The sequence below is a fragment of the Columba livia genome, chromosome 2 (assembly GCF_036013475.1).
Source record: "Columba livia isolate bColLiv1 breed racing homer chromosome 2, bColLiv1.pat.W.v2, whole genome shotgun sequence".
NCBI lineage: Eukaryota > Metazoa > Chordata > Aves > Columbiformes > Columbidae > Columba > Columba livia.
Window position 1 is genome coordinate 93,954,783 of NC_088603.1, and position 21,790 is coordinate 93,976,572.

The 21,790-nt window shown below is 37.7% G+C and overlaps 1 protein-coding gene across 10 annotated transcripts in view; it reads right to left on the minus strand.

Annotated features, from left to right (window-relative positions):
• The window catches only part of PTPN3 (protein tyrosine phosphatase non-receptor type 3), a 173,294-nt gene that overhangs the window by 108,916 nt on the left and 42,588 nt on the right, over positions 1 to 21,790 (minus strand). Inside the window, exon 1 of one of the 10 annotated variants that reach the window (XM_021281368.2) lies at positions 16,559 to 16,578. The exons of the other annotated variants lie outside the window; for them this stretch is intronic. The gene's annotated coding sequence lies outside the window, so the exon portion shown is untranslated. Of the gene's footprint in view, positions 1 to 16,558; positions 16,579 to 21,790 lie in introns of those variants that run through there. 10 annotated transcript variants of the gene reach the window in all.

The window sequence follows — 21,790 nt, forward strand, 5'->3', positions numbered from 1 at the left end:
TCCAAAACACACTCTTAAAGGGGAAATGTTACTATTTTACTATATCCATAGCATGATACTAGTGAAGCAGTCTAGAAACTACCTGTGCTACTTTTACTGATCTCAAAAACACAGAAAAAAAACTTAGAGTAAAAGAGAGATTATCCACACAAATGTCACACTATCCACCAGAGTTCACAGGTCAATTCTAATCTCTACCTCCCCTAGTGTAAAACAAATAAATAATCGCACTTTTGAGAAGTCACAGTGACAAAACTTTGCTGAAAATGTCTGAAAAACATCAGGCTCCCATATCACGTTTCCTGTGTGAGACATGCCGTTTTCTGACAGAGGACAACAGTTCCAAGTTACTATTCAGGTGTTAAAAGACTACTGATCTACATTGGAGTGATGTTTCATTTGCTAATGCAACATGGTGGCCTATAAACTAAGGAAAAAAAAATCATGGCTTGCAGGTAATAATACCTCTTATGAGTTGAATCCTACAAATGTGTTAAAAATAAGGGTTTTCTGAAACGAGCCTCTCCTCTTACCTCAACTGCGTGCCCAAAGTAATTTGTTTCTTCTCAATAGGTCTGATGTTATTGTACCTCACATTTCATCACCTTTCTTTAGGGTAAAAAAGAGGTTTAAGCTGTTTTTTTTAAACAGCAGGAAAGAAACAGCCTGTAGGCAGCACAATAGAGTAGTGGATTCAACACAAGATGTGAATCTAAATGCCCTCACCAAGGGCATTTTTTGAACAGGTCACTTTTCCAAATTGAACACAGATCATGACTCCAAACTGACTGCCAAAGAATACTTTTTAAAAACTTGTAAGAGCATGCAGCATGTTCTAGGCAACTAGACTGTGAATAAACAACTTAAGAGCTTGTTACAGTGCTAACAACTTCCATAGCAAGACTTTCTACAAAGAACTGAACAGAGCTTAAATGTACTATTAATGTATCAGATGGTGCTGCCAACAGCAGTGACTGCCACCCATTGCAACAGAGGAAGGAGAACAAACACCTTAATCATGGCTGTGAGAGTATGAATGCCACAGAAAGCTAACTCCACCTTTAAAGAAAATGGAAATTCCACACGAATTTCAGTGATATATTGTTACAAGACCTGAGAAATACCCTGAATTTACCCATGACTGAGGTTTCTTTCTTGCGTGGCACAGCTGAGTAGTAGATCAAGATGGTGAAATCTACCAGCCACTTGAAAATAGGATGAAAAGCAAACAGAAAATAAAGAGCAAGTGGAACAACTTCAGAACATCCTACACAGAAGTACGCAAAGTCTGCGCTGGTGAAGTTCCCACCTTAGAATTTTGTGTTTTCAGCAAAAGTCTACCTCATCTACACATTTAATCAACAAAATTGCAAAAAGTTTGGAAGTGCTGGGATCTCCAGCTGCCTGAGGTAATTTGAAGTAATCAGATATAAAACAAAGCAAGCCATTAGTAGCAATGTCTTCGCAAGCTTACACACATCCAACATCAGAAGGTCTCCCAATATCAAAAACAAAACTGCATATTTGCCCGTCTGTTCAAGATTTCTAATGTTGCCCAAACATTAGCTAAAACAGTTATTGCTTTCACAAACCTCAGAATCAGGCAAGCAACAGCCACCAAGACCAATGACAAAAGTTTTCTGCTACAAATGGTAGTCAGCTGACAAAGTCAAACAGGTTAAGTAACTTTTAATGACATGCTAGATTTAGATCAGAACTTTTGATCCTATACTAGGCAAACCCAAATTAAAGTTTTCCACTGTTACCCAGTATTTTGCATTGAGGACCATTACTCAGTCTGTTTCTCAAAACAACGTAGGTCTATGTGCTATTCAAACTTGGGAAGAAAAAGTTTAATAACTGGCAGCAGAAAAAAAACCAAACTAACACCAGTCCGTATTTTCTGCAAGATCACATTCTTTTTTGAAGAAAGCCTGTCCCGTAAACTGTGTTAATGAACTACTTTTCAGAACTACTGTGAATCGTCTTTCTACTCCCAGACTTTTCTTTCAGACCTTAAATCTTCAGACTTCATGGAACTGTTTTCTATACATTCATGCTTCATGTATTTTATCATCCATGTTCTGCCATGAGCTTTTAAAATACCATCCCTCAGGCATGACAGAGGACTTCCTCTGCTATAAATCTTACAGCCACAAAAGTTCCCCAAAGGGATCTGCAACAAAGCACTGAAAATCATGCAGTTAACCACAGAATACTATTGAAAATTATAAGATGGTAGAATAACTTAACCACAGCAATTCTTCCTTTAAAAAAGCAAAGGACACAATAGTCATAGGAATTATGTTATTGGGGGGAACTTAAAACTGACAACCTTGAAATATAAGTAGAGAAAAAAATATTGTAGACATTATGGTTGTTTTGAATTTACCTTTCAGGACCGTTCAAAATGACACAAGTTCAGAAGATTCTAAAGTGTCACAAAACTAGTTTGTTTGAAGGAATTACACAAAGTTCTACCTCTTGACCTACAGGAAAGAGCTTGAAAATGTGTCACAAAAGTCTTGTAACTCAGAGCCAGAATCTAAACAACATGATGAAATTAAAATACCTCCTGTTACATATTCAGATTAGCAAATCTGAAGGTGTTCACGTTGTTCACGTATGAAGTTTATTTGCCATATCAGGGGAAAAAAGTTTACAAAGATGATATTTTGTAAGTCTTCAGAAAAAAAACAAATGCACACTGTGAAAAGCCAACCTACGACCATCTGCACTTTGTAACCAACTCTCAGGAAAGAACAGTTTTCTGCTATTCATTCCTCTCTGTCTTCATCTCATCTTCCTCCCCATTTACAACTAGCTGACAAATTTATATTTTAAACTTACCAAAGCACACCTTTTTTTTTTTTTCTTTTTGGATTGTTGCAGAGACTTCAAAACATCTAGGATCACATAAATTTCTTATCTTCTATCTAACAAGACCACACTGTTTGCCAGGACCTGCAGTGGCACTAACTGCATATAGTTTTTGCACAAGTCCTATTCCTACACGAAGAAATTAGGCAAATAAAACAAACAACAACAATGAGTAACCGCCACTCAAAACAGCTAACCATTTTTCCAATCCTCACACATGCTAGTGTCCTCATTTTAAAAGAAGAAAGCAATTACTACACACAGTGAAAAAAAAAAAAAAAAGACTAAACATACAGCAGAATACTTCATAGCTTGCAAACAATCTGTGCTGTTTTTCCATCAGCATTTAAACAGTACATGCTTTAGACCACTGAAATCTAAACATTTACCTCTTTATATTTCTGTTAGGCAATTTTTTCATCACCTTACAAGATTAACATGCACCTAGTGACCACAGTGTACTGTACCACACAGAAACCACTCCGAAAAGGATCCATCTAAAACAGATGCTCCTGTGTCTTCCCTCAACCATACAGTGGCGGCTGTCTTTTGGTCTTTTCTTTCAAGAAATTAATTCGTTTAAGCCCCCAAATAGTCAAAAAGCAGCCACTCTGTTGGTATCCGATGCAGGACAGCCGGGCCCCTGGCAGCACAGAAAACCTCCCTGGACCAGGACAGGCAGAACACCCTTCCACCATCACAGAGTGGCTGAGAATATTGGGCCAACTTTCTAAATACTGGCTGAGAATATCGGGCCAATGTGCTAAACCTTCCACCATGAAGCTACCAAAGTGATACACTTACTTGTCTCAGTTGTGTGAGCTTTTAATTCACAGTGCTGGCAAAGAGGTAATTCTGCCTATTCCAGTGCCTACAAATGATGTGAACTGGCACTGTTCTGACAGCTGTTGTCCAGTCCCACATCAAGGAGAACATACTGGGAAGCTGAGGCCAGTGCAGGAGATACCAAAGGAGATACATCAGGAGGCCGAAGGAAGGCAGCCTGCATTCTCAGTGAGCAGGAGCCACAGAAGCCATGACTGGAGTTTGAGGGGGGAAAATGGCGCAGGGTAGAGGATGATCTTGGAAAGATGACGTGGTAAAGAGCTGCTTAGTCTTCAGTGGAGTACTCCTTTGGGTGTGTTTTTTTGCTGTTTTGTTTTAGGGATTTTTATGTTTTGTGGGTTTGCTGTTTTGTTTTATTGGTTGGTTGGTTTTTTTTGGGGGGGGAGGGGTAGGTTTGTTTTTTTTTCTTGTGTGTTTTGTTTTTGTTTTTTTTTTCTTCAATTTTCATACTAACATATAGTGTCTTCACAAGTAATTCAAGCCCACTTAGGTGCTTTTTGTTCATTTTTTAACACAGCTATCCAACGAATCAGTGTTTATAACAAAGCTTCCTAGTGTTATCTGAAGTAATGCAAGTCTCTTGAGCCCTTTATATACAAGCTTGTTAAAGCTCCCATGCACAGCCAGGCTCACATAATTTACAGAATTAAACCACCTCCTAGTTTGAAAATGCATCACTGCCATCCACCATATATCAACTGCTGCTATTTTTCAGAGATTTAAACTTGGAGGCTAGTTTCATTTTTAAGTTTCAAATCACTTAATACTCAAGACAATGCCAAGCATTCTTAAACACACACACCAAATTTTGCCAAGTAGATCTGACATTCCCCAATCTTTCTTATTTCAGCTTTTGTATTCCTAGCTGGCAGGTAGAATATTTATCTACTTCCCTCAAAGCAATCTTAGCATGCTGTGGCAACCGATTACAGAGGAATGCAGGCACTGGGCCAGTGTTACTGGTTTATACTGAAACAGGAACAAAAAAAGGGGATAGCATTGCTTACAGTGCTGAGATCCAGTATCCCTCTCATAGCTCCCCCACCATTAGGCACTTTTGCATGGCAATGATAATTAGTAATGCTTCTCAACAGGCAAATTTCTCAAAACTTAACGTGGAAGAGCTGGGAAAGGCAAAGAGGGAGTTGACTGCAGAACCTTATCAGGTTAGAGCTATGACCACAGTACAGCTGGACTGAGAAACAGGACAGAAGTCCAGAACTATAAATGTTTTCTTTCTTCAGCATTTCTCTCACAACTCTGCAATACACTAGAAATATATGTTAAAGGAAAGGCATCAAAACAAAGAGTACTCGAAAACACAATATTGTGGTTTTGGTTTTGCTTAAGACAAGTCCATTGACAAAAAACAAGCATACTGGCTTGTATCAGAACTGGTGTGGTCAGTAGGACCAGGGAAGCAGTTGTCTTCCTGTACTCAGCACTGGTGAGGCTGCACCTCAAATCTTGTGTTCAGTTACGGGCCTCTCATTGCAAGAAGAATTTTGGGGTGCCAGAGAGAATTCAGAGAAGGACAACAAAGCTCATGAGGGGTCTGGAGCATGAGTCTGATGAGGAGCAGCTGAGAGAACTGGGACTGTTTAGCCTTGAGAAAAGGAGGCTGAGGGGAGACCTGATCACTGTCTACAGTAACTACCTGAAAGGAGCTTGTAGCATGGAAGGGGTTGGTCTCTTTTCCCAAGTAACAAGTGATAGGACAAGAGGAAATGGCCTCAAGTTGCACCACAGAAGGTTTAGGTTGGATAACAGGAAAAATTTCTACATGGCAAGAGTTGTCAGGCATTGGAACAGGCTGCCCTGGGGAAGTGGTTGAATCACCATCCATTGAGGTGTTTAAAACACATGTAGATGTGGTGTTTAAGGGCATGGTTTAGTGACAGTGTTAGGTTAAGGTGTGAGTCGATAATCTTGATGGTCTCTTTCAACCTAAATGATTCTATGATATGGCAAATCAATGACAAAACAGTCCACTTCACTGGAAAGAACTGACTGTAATTAGAGCTTTAAAGGAGAAATTATTTTTAAATAAATTCTTCAAATAATGTTGCCAAGCTTATTTTACCTCAGTAACTGAATAAAGTGGATTAACAACTTGATTTTAAAAGCTATTAACTTAGCTTTTATATAGATTTCTAATATTTAAGCTTAGCTTTTATATAGATTTCTAATATTTAAGCTTATGCTGTGATCAGTAACAAAGGTAATAACCTCTGTTGCAGATTGCATACCCTAAATTACGCCTCTATAAAAAATACTTAGCTTAGTTTATTTAATCTTAATTGCTTTCCTAGTGAAAAATGTACCTTGTTATAACCATGTAAGTGGTCTGATTGCCCACAAGAGCTTTCTGAATGTGACATCAATATTTACACGTGCTGAATGCACTCAATTCCCACCTGATCTTTGGAATCAAAGTACAAATTCTGGCCTATGCTATACACACTTTCCTACTATTAATAAAATCCATAATTTCACCTAAGCAAGTTTGTCCCTCTCAAAAATGGGGTGGAGATTCAGTTTTTGTGTGTAATAGAAATAAATGGCCAAATCTAGCCAAAACTTCACTGAAATTGTTAAGCAAGGTATATAACATTTGACATGGGTAAATTAACGCAGGAGCATACAGTCCCCCTTTTGAAGTACAGAAGAACAAGAACAGAAATCCATTCCAAGTAAAGATACTTTGCAAGACTAGACAGAATTAAGTGGTACAAGAGTTTTGTTGGGGACTGAATGCAATGACAGGCTGGTTGCCACCCTGAGCCAGCAAACACAAAGCAGTCGAAGAGCAGCACAGCAGCACGCTTGGAAGGGAAGGGTAACAGAACTTCAGAGCAGAGCTCTGGCTGGAAAGCAGTTCAAAACCTTGTGGAAAAATCACAAAGGGAACACCTCCTGGCTTGATTCTTATTGCATTTATGAAGAAAGGGCTTCCCTTTCTTAAGTTTCAGAAGCATTAGATCAGATAATGGTCAAATTAAAAAAAAAAAAAAAAATCAGAACTGATAAGGCTAATTGAATCAATGATTAGTGCAGGCTCTGAAGAATATAGAGCTTCAAGTACAATAAGCAGAAGACGAGACATGAAAACAAGTACTGGATGAATAAAAGCATAATGAGATGGGTTGGAACAAAGCAAACAGTATGAAGAGTATGAGAGCAATGCAGAAGAGTGGAAAAAAAAAAAAGAAATTAGATAAGATAGTTATTTGGTGTCTTTAAAACAATGAATAAAGTATGTTCCTAAGGAACTAGATCAAAGCAAGGAAAAGAAAAGTTTTAGGATGGGTGATGTTCTCATTTGTACAAATTCCTACTAGCATAATTAAAAAAAAAAAAGTTTAGACCATCAATTACTGTGAAATACAAGACAGGGATTTGGGGTGGGTTTTTTTGCTGTGTTTTGGGGGTTTTCTTGTTTGTTTTTTTAAATGTCCTTTGAAGTTCCATCATCTTTTGTGAGTTTCCCTTCATAAGATATTAGATAGTATGATTTCATGCTGAGCCTGAAATGTTTCCTTGACAGCACTGCTTTTTAGTCTTAGCCAATCTCAAACAATGTTATCTGCACAGTTGGGCAAGGAGTCTGATGCATCTCATTCAACTATTTGGTATTCTCTTACTGACGAATTTGTCATCTTTTCTCCAACATTACTGAAATACATAGTGTACAGACAGCTGACTAAGAGAGACCACATATGCACATTACTCTCTGTGCCAGACATGAACTACTACACTTAAATACAGATCTTAACTTCTTGTTTTCTAAACAGAAAAAGGTTTGACCTGCTGAAATATAGAATATTTTGCCAGCATTCACTTTTAACGCTTCCAGACCAACTCAGCTCCATCTAATTACCATCCGCACAAAAAGATGGAAACTAAAACCTCAGAAGAACAAAGATGACAACTCTATGCAGCAGCATTATTACCATCATCATCATAGACCATGCCAAATACTTTCTTCCACCCCAAGCTTCCAAGCACATTTCAGCATAACAGTTTATCAAATTGTCTTCTTGCTGCATCCAAGAACTTTATGCTCAATGACCAATATTAAACTATTAAGGAAAAAACTGTCAGTATTGTCAAAGGTGCACAAAATTAAAGTAGTGTACTGTAGTGTACTAGTTCTGTAAGAAAGAAGTCTGTAGATACATGTGGACTATGTGCACTCTTAAGTGAATAGGCTGAATCAGGAGTCCTACTGTAATATGCTCCATAAGAAACACAATGTTAATATAATTGTTTTGATGGATTAATCAAACATTTAGAAAGCCAAGAGAGCAGGATATCAAAACAGTTGAAGTCTTTCTGAGGCTGTAGCACTTTTTCCTAAATTTGAGTCCAGTTCGTAGTAAATAAGTTTACTCCAGTTCCCTCTTCATCAACTCTACTGTTACCAAGTCTAAGAAATTCAGTATCAGAACACAATTCTCATTAAAAATGCAGTAAAGAAGAGATTTAAAATGTTTATAAGCAAAGGAGTCATGTATCTTTTGGAATAATGCTGAAAACCAAAATAAAGGAAATTAAAGGAAGATAGAAATTAATTTTGGTTTATTACAGCCAACTGAAGACCTCATTTGCAGCATTATTTAAGAGAAAAGAAAAATAAAAAACCACACACTTTCAAAAATTCAAAATGCAGGTTTCAGATGGTCACTTTCCTCTGCTTTCCGGCCATACATATCTCCAAAAATGGATCGCAAACCAAGCTTTGGAAGGGAGCCGTGGCAGCACTGGACCCCCATCATCCCCCCAAAGAGAGTGGCTCCAGGGCGCTGAACCCTGGCACATCCCTACCCACACCGCAGCAGCAGTCCCACACTGTCAAACCCACTGCCAAAACCAAATACGGAGGTTCAAGCAACTATTAACCTCACAGCCACAAGTCCCCACCAGGGCATGAGAGGCAGCTTCAGGAACAGCACCAAGAGACGTGTTCCCAGAGAACCTGGAAGATGTGCTAACACAGGAGCCTCGCAGCCTTGTTGCTGAGAATAAGCCCCAGGGGACTCCTGTGCCCTACCCACCTGGAGAAAATGGACTCATTGCCAGTAGCAGGCATTTAAAATCAACTTCTCTATTTTAGGGCTAGTCCATTTGAGGATCTTTTCCCCCCTTCTTCCCCACTCCGCCAAGGAAAACTCTCACCTACATCATTATATCTGTAATTGTGCAAACAGTTAATTATACATCTAGCTATCAGTACAGAAAGGTGACAGCCCAGCAGTGCCTGAAGCAGCTCTATCTGTTTGAACACTGCCTGTGATGGCTGCAATTATGCTAAGGAGTCAGGAAAGAGCAAGAAACAGCTACACCCAACATCTCTTCTCACAGGCAAGTACAATGGCAACACCTTGCTCCCCACCTCAAGAACAGGTCCTAAAGTGGTTAGGTGCCAGGGAAAGGAAAAGGTATGGTTGATCTAAATACAAAGAAAAAGAAAAATATCAAACAGTAAAAGAAAAAAAAAAAAATCAACAGCAACAATACATGAAATAGAGTTTTTTAGGGGTTTTTTTATTATTATTTATTTTAGAGACCTGCTCTTTCCCTGCTAAAATGCTTTTATTAGCTAAGACAACTTAAAAAAAAAAAAAAAAAGAAAAAAAGAGAGCTTGAGAGTATCAAGCCGTTTTCAGAGGTAAGGGAGAAGGAGTCATTATAAAACAGGCTTATAAAGTATACCCATATATATGTATGTGGCTTTGATTGCAAAGCCTTTGAAACAGTATCCAAAAGTTGCTAAATAAACTCAGCCCAAATCATAGCTAAGCCAAGTAGTCCCTACACTTAATTTTACATGCAAGTCAGTTACAGGTTAACACACAAAGTTTTGAATATTTAAATATGTTTTCCCATGAAGTAGCTAACAGGACTTCATTATCTCCAGCAAAAGACACTGAAGTTCCATTCTGAAAGGCAGGTTGAAATTTTTAGGTTTTTTGCTGCATTGTAGACATTTTATGTATTATATAGACAGACATCACCATGTAACACAGATTTTAGGATTATTTCCTGAACCAGTACACAGCAGAATTCCCTTGGCTCAATTTGAAAGGCCAGTTAGTATGCTGTTACACAGATTTTCAAAAGACTACATAGACTTTTGAATGATTTCTACAATGAACCGGTGGGACAAAACAGAAAAGACTTGATGGAGGAAGCTTGACCACTACAGTTGGCCATTTTGGGGGAGGAAAAAAAAACAGGAAAAAAATTAAAAGAAAAACAAAAAATAAATAAATCTGAAAAATAAATTTAAAAAAAATGACACACACACCAAAACCAACAGGATTTGTCTACTTCAAGGTGTCTTGAAACATATATCTCCACTATTTATAAGTTTGCCTTAACATGCTCAATTGGTTCTGCAACAAATATATCAATAAGTATATTATGTGTCTATTTATATATATATATATACACACACACACTCAGCCATAACATAATCTTCATTAAGGTATTCATCATTTAAACATAACCAATAACCAAGAAAAGTGGGTATTTGGTCTACTAGTCAAATGCTTTCTGATTATATTTGAAACTAGGTTTTTAAACACTAGCCTAGCAGCATGGTGTACATCAAGTAAAATCCTATAGCAGGCAACCTGAGAGTTCTTTCCTTATTTTAGACTCTGCTCTCATGTAAATAAAAATAACTGAGTATCAGTATTATAGCTATTTCTCTAATATAGAAAAAACAGTGTGTGGTGGTAAAGTTTTGCATTGGTGGACTAACTTATTTCCCACATTTATTTTCAGCAGGAAAAAAAAAAAAAAATCTATTATTTTAACGAGATTAAGCTATCACCAATATTTTAGAAAATTGTGGATATATATGACCTAGATCAAAGAATCATAGAAAAATCTAGGTTGGAAGGGATCTCTGGAGATCATCTGGTCTAACTGTTCTTGAGAGCAGGGCTCTAAAATAGATTTTCCAAGGTCCCATCAAGTCAAACCTTGATTATTTCCAGCAAGGAAGACTCTACCACTTCTCTAGGCAACTTGTTCCAGGGTTTAATAGTTCAAGGTAAAGATTTTTCTTCCCCTTATATCCAAGAATCTAATTTAAAAAACACAAACAAAACCCCCACAAACCATATACACAAGCAAAGAAAACAGTACAAAACCCCTCCACATAAAAGCAGAAATAAACAGGTATTTTAGTACACTAACAATTTCATCCTCAAATTTCAACACACTAACCTAATGTTAGCATATTGTCCAATAATATAGTCTAAGTATGCAGACTGAGATCTCTGTATTGCAGAAACTATCCAACACTGGACAGCTGTCATGTCTTAGCACTAGCAATGCAGCAGAAGCCAACAAGCATTAGAAGTTAACGTCTGCAGAGTATTTATTTCAAGTAACTACAGTTTATGATATATGTAACTAATTAAGTTATTTATTTAGTATTGAACAAATTGGTAATATATTAGTGATCCCTTTTGGTGGCTACCTCTAGCACCACTCACTGTCCCACTGAGGCCCACACAGGCATGCCAGGATGTCTCTGATCTTGTAATGTACTACAGCTGTCATTCCTTAGGATTCTAGGCTGCCACCTCTCCAAGTCTGAGCTCTTGTCTTCTGCTCCCAGATCCCAAGCCTTTGAGTCCCACATATGTCTCTGTACCACCCATTCCCTCTCTTGTCTTGCCCAGCTGTTAGTTAGAGGATGTAGAGTGAGGGAACGTAGGTCATGGTTGAACCCAAGTCTAGTGCCTGCTCACTCATCTGGGCAAAAAAATATATACACCTGCTGAGCCTCACCCTCAAGCTCTATCCTTAGGGCAAGGACTAACCTTTTTATATAATTCACAGCTTAATGTCTTTAAGACATCTCATTTTATTTTTTTATTTTTATAAAATGTGTTGAAACTAATCAGCAGAGTCAGACAACACTGGAATAGGGATGGACAACCAGTATGCTGTTTAGACAACAAAACAGACTCAGGAGTTGAACATTCATTTGATCCAATGTTAGTTTAGGTCACCTGACACCAAAGTTAAAAGTACTGAAGAAACAGAATCTTTCACCTTGCTTATTTGTCACACATCAACTGCCAAAAGGGATCTCAGTGGATGGAAAAGAAGGAGACTAATAAAAGCCAGGCTTGTCACACTGTCTGGCCTTATCTGCTGGCAAGAGGCACATTTGCCAATCACCTTGAAGCCACCATCTAATCAATCCAGTAAAACAGGCTTTTTTTTATTACCCTTGTTAAGAGTTCAACTTTGCCTTACTACATTCAGCAAATGGTTGTAAAGCCAGTTTTTCTCCTCACTGCCTGAAAGAAAAGCAAATGAGCTTCAGTGAACACCGCAAGCTGTCTCTAACCAAGAGGGGCCATCAGACAGTTCTGAGTACGTGTACCTGGCAGCTGAAGAACATCGATATGCACAGGACTGACCCAGTGCTGTGACCATACATACAACCGAGGTGACACTTAGGAGAATGAGAATGCCTTCTTCACAGAGCATCCGTAACATCTGGCCTACAATCTCCTTTTGCAGAGAAAGTTATAAGGATAAGCATGTTATCTTGGGCTTAGAAGTAGTTTTATTTAGTAGAGTGGATAAAACCAAATCTGGCATTTCAGTTCATGTTTTCGGTTTGCAAATGTTTGGGGGATGGGAGGGAAAGGGAAAAACAGGGGACACACACACAAAATTACTTTTGCCTTTTGTAAATGAGGTGATAAAAAAAGTTAACAGTGTTGGGCACCTGGCAGACTAAGCAACATGCAGATTTATTTTCTTCATACCAAGCAAATACAGCTTGCATTTGTCTTTGGCTGCTTGCTTTGACACCCAAAGGAGAAAATTTAAACCAGTTCTCTTATACTGGAAGAGATTTAGTTCCTGGGTAAACAGAAAAACCAAACACAGATGACCCTAGCACACAACATGACAATACTCAAAGTCAGTCAAACATAGCACATGCTGGTTAACAAGTAACAGAGTTTGTAACTCATAATAGTAACAAAATCTCTTGCTCTGGAGAGTACCCAATGACAGCCTTAACTTTAGACTCCAGTGCATCTGACTCTACAGGGCCACTTGTTAAGACTGCAGTTCAATTCATTACTTAATCTCAGCAGATTCTACAGGAAAAGTATGTTATCCATCAAAATTCCTTTTAATGAAGGGTCAGAGTCCTCCTTCACAATGTAAGGAAAATGGGTAACACATTTTATATAGGAAACCAGCCTTATTCATAAAGATCAAAAATCCTGTATGTTTTGTTCCCTGAGGATTTTTTTTTGAAGAAACATTATTTAATGTTCTCAGAATCAAGAATTCAGCACAAGTAACAGCAAGTTATTCTAGTGATGAATTACCTTTATTACTAGGTCTATTCTGAATATACCCAGCTTCATATTCCACTGACTCATGCTGTTTGTTTACCACAAAACCTTCGATTCCTCACAAGTCAGATATGTCTGTTTAGCAACCAAGTATAGTTAGGTGACACTTACTATAAAACCATATGTACCACTATCTCAGGATCTGAAGCCAATATACTCAGCTCAATATAAATTAAAAAACAGGGTTTAGCTATTTACCACAGATTTTAAACAACTCTGCAATTGTGTTGATCTGTTCATATTGATAAGGAGAACTGATTTTACATTACAAAACAGAGTTAAGTGTAGCACTTCCATCACACCAAAACAAAAGAATTTCACAATTAATAACAGAAAAGAAAAAAAAAATCCCCCAATGAGAGAGGCAGGAATGTGTTTCAGCAGCCAGGTCACAGTGAAAACCTGGAGTGGGGCTTCCAGAGGTTTTTGTTCTACACTCTGGTAACAAAACAAGTGATCCATGGAAAAAGGCAACAAACTTCTTCCTAGAATGCTCAGTGAAATACTTGAATAGAAAAGAAAAAACAGGGTCTTCCACCTTTACCTAAGGAGTTTGAAATTAAGTATGTAAATTCACCTTCATGTTATGTAATACATTGATAATGAATTAAATCTCTAAGGAAACGGGGAAGAAGCACTGTATTTGTGCTCAAGTGTTTACCAAACATGTGAAACTTGTGTCAAAAGGGTAGTATCACAACACACAGTCCTCCTTTACTATTAAACACATAGACAGTTTCACTACACCAAGACATCAAAGCCAGTAATGCAACTGTATAATAATATAATGACCAAATGCAACTGTATAATTATAAATAGGCAGTTGTGGGGGAGAGGTTGTGGTGGTGTGAATTGATATAGTATTGTACCAGAAAAGCACATGCTATCATTAAAAGTTGTCTGTTACCATTGCACTAGCAGATAGGTGTTAGTTTCACGCTTTGAAGAAACTTGATGTTGCAAGCCTGTGCATTCAGCCACAACTCAAGTATTGTGCTCCCTATTCATTCAAGGGAGACATTACCTGATATTCACAGCGCACTGGCTAGAAGCAGAATGTTCTTAGTCAATTAAGTGTTTCTTAATTAAATAGTAACAGCACTCTCACATGCTCCATCAGTTATTTGATATCTTGGGTCAAAGGTAGCACATATCAGGATAGAATGAAAAGTTTAAATATTTATCTGAAAAATAATAAAGTCATATCTGCTCAGAAAAGACATAAGACAAAGGAAAACACAACCTTTCTCATTATTAAACAGTGAATCACTGCCTAGTTACCAAGAAAACACTGTGTTCCCCTTAATGCTGGAGCCTTATCAGCTCCCAGGTGCCAAACCACCAGCTTCCTTCAGATGGATATCTTTCTCTCCAGGTGTGCATTTTCAATGTGAATAGGAAACATATATAAGCAAAGCTGGAGAATAAACTTAAATTCCACTGAATTTAATGAACAGAAAGCTACAATTAAGACAGCTGCTTTACTACAAGACTATTGCTGGAGAGTTCTGAAATCTGTCCGGGATTTTTGGTCGTTCGCCACATCAGTGGTGTGCCCTGACTGGCGCGGTCCCACAGATTTTCCCTCAGCTTATGAAATTTTCTGGCAGCTACTTCAAAGAACAACTGTGTTGCTAAAGTCAAACAAATCTGAAAGCAAGAAGAATCAGTTGCTGAAGGTTTTTTTTGGTTTTTAATGAAAAAAAAGAGCTCCATTATGGCTGCAAATATATAAAAATTAAAAATAAAAAGACACTTGTGTGCAGTCTTATTAAAAGCTACTCTTAATATACATGGAGTACAGTATCACAAGTATTTTCACAGATGACGAGCTGCCCAATATTTACAAATCTGAATTTTCTCAGTGACACTTCAAATTGCTTTTACTTCTGGAGCAAAATGGAAAGTAGTGATTCCCTCCCCAAAATTGTTCTCCATTATTACATATTGTAAAAAAAATCTGTAATTATATCACTGGCTTTCAAAACAGTAACAAACAGCCATCAAGTGCTGCATACCTCAATGATCAGCCTAAGCTGCATTGTTCTACCATTTTTAAAATTATTTTATTAAATACATGGACACCTTTAGTTCTTAACTAGCTATTCAAACTCACACATGACTGAATTCTTAATATTTTAGATGTCAAGAAAAACAAATTATATTTACAGAAACATATTTTGAAGGCAAAAAATGTTTATGATCCTGTAAAAATATTCCCAAAAGACACAATCTCCTTTCAAACAAATCCTGAATAAAATACCAGAGAAGATGATTTTGAGAGTTCATCATCGGGTTTCCACCAAGTGAAATCTGTGATGCCATTTTTACCAGGCATCTGAGAAAGCCATTGTTGGAGGTGACAATGGACAGAAGAGAGACTGAAATTGCAACCAGGCTCCACATATCATTCAAGTCAACAGAAGGACAAGTCTAATAAAATTATATTGATTGACAAATGAAGAGAATCAAGATTTAAAACTGAGTTATGCAAGGGTGGAAATCTTAATCAAACAAGAGTAGCCTAGCGCGTGCTGTGTGAAAGTAAACTAGCAGAGTTCAAGAACTTTATCTCCTTAAAGCATTCTGATAATTAACAAAATCCACTGATATACTGGATCCAAAAAGTAGTCAGGGACACAATACAAATTCAAACTATACCATAACTGTGGAGTTGATCCACACTGTAGGCCAGGATGTTAGCCAAGTTTTTTAAATTAGTTTCCAAGGTGCTTTAATAAATCTCTACTGATATGTGTGTGCGTATGTGTGTGTATATATTTATACACACACACATACGCACACACATCACTAGAAGTACCTGCAAAAACTAGAAACAGTCCCATCCTATAACAACCACTGAACACAAATGAGAACAACTTGTGCTCACTAAGTTGCTCAAAGACACTCTTCTGTCCTATAGTAAACATAGACTAACATATTCTGAAATAACAACATGAAGATAGGGCCAGGTGTACTTTAGCATGTGCTAGCTGATCTTCAACTTGACCAAAGTACAACCTGCTTTATCTACAGACTAGAGATATTTGTTATTTAGAACATTTGCAACACATTCAAGAAGTTACCCTCTTCCAGACAAACCACTAGTACTGAAGCAACCACAATACTCAAAAAATCCTTGCATGTGCTTAACTTCAGGTACATGTCCAAGTTTGCTGAGAACCAAAAGCTGTGCCTCTACCTATACCATTATAGTTCAATAACTATCCTCATCTATGTAAGTATTCAAAGAGGGGGGAAAAAAAAAAAAAAAAAGGGCAGAAAATTGCCCAAATTACTAAAAGCGTTTTACACTGATATAGATGTAGAAACATAAGCCAACTGCACATAAATTCAATGCTTGGCATAAAAATATTAAGCTTTAAAAGAAACCACCAAAACTCAGTGAAAGAACAGAGTCAGACCTCTGCATGCTGGGGGCCAGTCCCTGGGAGATGCCCGATGTTGAACAACAGGATCCATATTCACAAAACTGTAGGCAAAACAACACAAGAACAACAGTACATTACAAAAACCCACGCGTATACAAGTCACAGCTCAGGCTCCCAGCTTCAATTCATAAAATGCGTCATTCCACAGAGCGTAACTATATCACATAACTTGCTAAGGAAATAGCCATGGTTACTCATCACAGTTTGGTGTTATGAACCGTCTGCTTTCCATAACACTACACACACGAGATCAGAATCTATCTGGGGGTGGAGGGAGAACACAGTGGGAAATCAATGAACAAGATGTCAAATTGCAACTACTTTGGTACTTTAAAGTGCAAACAAAAGAGCATTTCACTTAGTAATGAAATACTGTTGATATCAGTTGCTTGCAACTGCTCTTTTTCCAATGCTATTTTTTAAAGTCCTGCTTAGGTTAAAATCAAACAGTGTAAATAACACATGATTCAAAAAGAAAAAGAGCTGCTTGTTTCTTGATATACAAAAAAAATTTAAAGGAAGCTTAACTTTGTGCATGTTACATTTTACTTGATATTAATACTTAAAACATATCAAGACATCCAGCCTAGGTTAGTACTACTGGCATCTGCCAGAATCACCAAAACTAAAGCTGCTACCAAACCATTGGAACTGCATTTGCCAGCTACAAAGGCTGAAGCACTGTATGATTTCACACCAATTTTACTATTTCTTCTCTTTCAAAAAGAAAAAAATAAAATGAAGCACACTTCAGTATTGTCCACCTTACCATTTCAGAAATGAAACCTTTTAGCTTGTTAGAAATATTATGTGAATTTAAAGGAAGAGTACATAATTAGTTTCATATTACATTACAACAGAACAGCAAAGTAGAGTTAGAGTCACTTTCTGTACATAGTTTTCTTTTTCTTTCAGAGAACTTAAAAATCTATTGATTTTATTTTCACCTTGAATTATGAAACACCTCTTGAACCCCTTGTAAAACTTTACCACCCACTATGATAACATACATGTACAGGTTTGAACTAGTGACTGGCTGTTTTTCCCATTTTTCATTAATTTCCATGAGCAACATCACTAAATCTTAGTGTGGAAGTTCTAAAAAGAAAAACAAAAGATTCCTATGGCTGTTAAGTTACTACCTTAACACTGCAGAGTATTGATTAAGAACAATTATCTAACCAGCTGCAGAGTGCACAGACAACTAGGTCAAATTAGGAAGATAAAAGCTGGCTGTTGATAAAGATGATACAAAGTAGATGGCTGTGACAAGGGTTACTACACTACCTCTTGAAACATACTGAATTGGTCAACAGACACAAGCATGCAACAAACCACTTTGGCTGTAATTCTATTCTGTGATGCAAGGAAAAGTATGTGTTTTGCTTTTGGAAAGTGGCACCTTTCAAAAAGCCCCAAATTCCTTCTGCTAGGAAAGGGATTATGATCACTTAGCTTGAAGAGCTCTCCTGAATTTCAGATTCCAAAAAATATGGTTTCCTCAGCAGGGCTTTTAGTCATACTTTAAAGCTTGGGACACACTATCCTCAATGTACATTGCCATAAGTGCTTGTATGAAACCTAAACTTGCCCAAAGAGGGAGCTGATGAAATCTCAGCCAACATGGCAGATTAATGTATGGCTGGCTGTACCATGTGCAAGCTTCACTGTTTCTTGTGATTTCTGTTTTGTCTGTAAAACTGCATTTCTTCTCTACTATTCTTTAATCCTCATATCAGTGATCCGAGGAAGTTTAACAAGGGGAATCTAGTAATCTAGTCACAGAAATCAACTAGATTAGCCCAATCCTAATGACCTTAATTTCAAACGGAGGCAACTAGGATACTGTTCCGGCTTCAGACTAGGGGCCTACAGCCTGCAGAGAATCCATCACATCCCTCATGCAGTGATACACTCTCCTGCTACATCAGTGGTGAGGATACTTGGACAGAGGAACTGAGTTCAATAAAAGGAAAGGTGTTACTATTGGACAAAGACACATACCAAGATGAGACAACAATGCCACCTGAGAAGAGGAGAAGGCCTTTGAACTGCAGAAGTGTGTGAGCCAAAGCCAGAGAAATTCTCAGAATGGTGGAAATCTTTCTGCATATATATTTTTCAACTTCTTTCTGGAACCTGATTAAAAAATATCTCACGTCTCACTGAGGAGGGCCAGATGGAGCATCTGTATTCTGAATGTATGCCCAGAGCCCAGATTTTGAGTAGAATTCTCAAAGTTGCAAGCCAAGAGCACATGGCAATCATTAGATGAACCACAGTACAGCAGGGCTTCGGGCACCTATGATGTTTTGAAGTTTCTCTTGAATCTTCCTAGCCCAGCAGATGGGAACCTTTTGTTGCCATTACTTATTTGCAGTGTTTAGAAACCTAGAACATAAAATCTAGAAGACAGGCATGACCGGAGTTCAGCATCATGGTGATTTCAGCGTAGCTCAAGTGACAGAATTATGCAAGGAAGCATCAGCATTTTTCTTTAGGAGAAGACTCTTCAAGATTTTGAATGTAGTTCACCAACAGGAGTAATGTGAAAATTAAGACAAAAAAAGCTTTATAAAGCAAGTTATTGGATAATGTTTTCTATACTATCTATTTCCTAACATTTCATGAATTATTTTCTGTGCAAGGATATGAAAGGAAGAAAGAAAAGGAATACAAAGTCCTATACAGGACACGTGACTAAGCTTCATATTACAATGCTAATAATAGAAATAAGAATTCACAGTAAGGTTCAGTGCATGCTGATATGAAGGCAATGGTATCTTAGGGTATGGAGAGATTAGGATAAATTATCTCAAGATAAGTCAGGATGGAACTTGCAGCACATCTGTTACTCCACTCCAACTGCCTCTGCGCCTGCTCTTTCCCCTCAGTAAACAGCCCAACAGAAGAATAGATTACCTCCCATTAATTCACACTTGTCATGAGGTAAGACTGTACACACCTTCTGATTTTTAGGCCTTGATAACAAGAAAACACTATAGCTCATGAAAAGCATCCAGCTCCAAAACAAAACTGCAGGCAGAGTGCTTCTGGCTGATACATTTCCACATAGCCTGGACTCAGTTGACTAAATTCTGCCTTTCCTGTAGGCTTAAGATACAACTCCAGCTTCGAATTACCTGTTGACTGATTTGGGTAGCTTCCTACTAAGGAGCGAGCCATCCTATGTTCTAGCCGAAGGTACCTGATGTTCCCATCAGGGGGATTCTCACCACAAGCCAGACACCTGCAAGCTGGATGCACTAGGGCTTATCAATATTGTGCCAAAACCCCCGTGTTGTTGACTGACCTCACGCACTTAACACTGCAGAACAAAATATACATTGCATTGCTATACCTAGGCAGCCAGAAGAGAAACCGATGGTATAAATTAACACCAACTAATATAAGGATAAATTAAAACAAATAAATTTTGCCTAATATAGTCAAGGCTGTAGTCCTGGGAACAACTAAAAAATTTTGTTTTCTCACTTTTCCACTTTGGTGCAAACTTTTCAGTAGATGAACACATGTTCATGCCTCTGACAGCAAACAGCTCTCAACTTCATGGTTACAAAGCTTATAGAATCAGTTTGCATTCAGAAAACCACACCATAAGGTTTCTACAAACCTTATAATGCACAGTTGCCATAATTAAAATAATATGGTTGGTAACAACGGTCCTCAGCACCATTAAGCTTCAGTTTACTTTTAACTGCTCAATTTGTAATGAACAAATAGCCATATGTATAGATGCCAGCATGGCAAGTGTTATTTGTGAACACACAAAGTGACAAAATAGAAGAACTGCTCACTGTACTTGCATTTAGTCCACCTTGGAGAATTTAACATTAATGGCTTCTTTATGCACCAGTTTTACTGTCATGACTATGTAAAGTTATTCTTTTTGCGTCCATGTAAAGCTGTTATTTACCCATCAGTACAAAAAGTAGCTCACAGCTTAAAAATTTATAGAATCATAGAATCACTTAAGTTGAAAAAGACCCTTAAGATCATTGAGTCCAACCATAAACCTAACACTGCCAAGTCCACCACTAAACCACATCCCTAAGCACCACATCTACACGTGTTTTAAACACCTCCAGGGACAGCAACTCAACCATCTCCCTGGGCAGCCTGTTCCAATGCCTGACAATCCCTTCCAGTGAAGAGGTTTTTACTAATATCCAACCTGAACCTCCCCTTGCATAACTTGAGGCTCTTCACTCATCCTATCATTGTTACCTGAAAGAAGAGACCAACACCCTCCATTCCACAACCTCCTTTCAGGTAGTTGTAGAGGGAGATAAGGTCTCCTCTGAGACAGCTATATAGACAACTGTATCGACAACTGTTTCTATTATAATATACTGACTGTTAAAAATCCCCACCCAAGATCTTTGGAAATGAGTTGCTATTTTAGATCACAGAAGTGGATGATAACAAGATTTATCACATGACAAGTCACAAACATATGCAGGAAGGTGATGTTACTGCCATGCTAGCTTTTTCATTATCATCTTCTGCATTAAGCATATTACACCAGTAGTAAGAATTGGTAAATTAAAAAGCAATTATGGAGCTTTCTGGTTATGCAATTAAATGTAAAAGTTCACTTAACCATAGTCTTATTGCAGTCTTTACTTGTACTACAAGTATTTTGGAGGTGTAGGGGTAAAAAGTTAAGTATTGTTACAGTACCACATGTCACTGCGATATTACCCAAAATATCTCTCCTGAAATCATGAACTTTCCCAGTCTAAGAACATGCAAAAAAGGTGATCACAGACATATAAGAAACACTTATCAAATCACAGAGATGACAAGGGTTAAGAGTTTTTCCAGGAATGTACTGCCAGCAGTATAAGGGGTTTTAATCAACAAAATCAATCATAAGTTGGTTCTCCAGGTGACCTGTTTTGCTAAGTGTACTTAGAAATATGTGGAATATTACATTTTTCTTATGAACTAAAAAGCAAAGATAGATTAAACATTTGTCACCAACCCATAAGACATTTTTGCCACAAGACTGTGCCTGAGAATGCCAGCATCATAACAATTTAATATTTGTATTTCATTAGCAAGTTTTTCCAGATATGGTAATGAACTTGACTTTTCTTCCCCACAGTCCTGTTTTTAAATGGTTTCCTTTACAATCAAAACTGCCCAGGTGATAGGGACAATTTCTTTCTTCTACATATT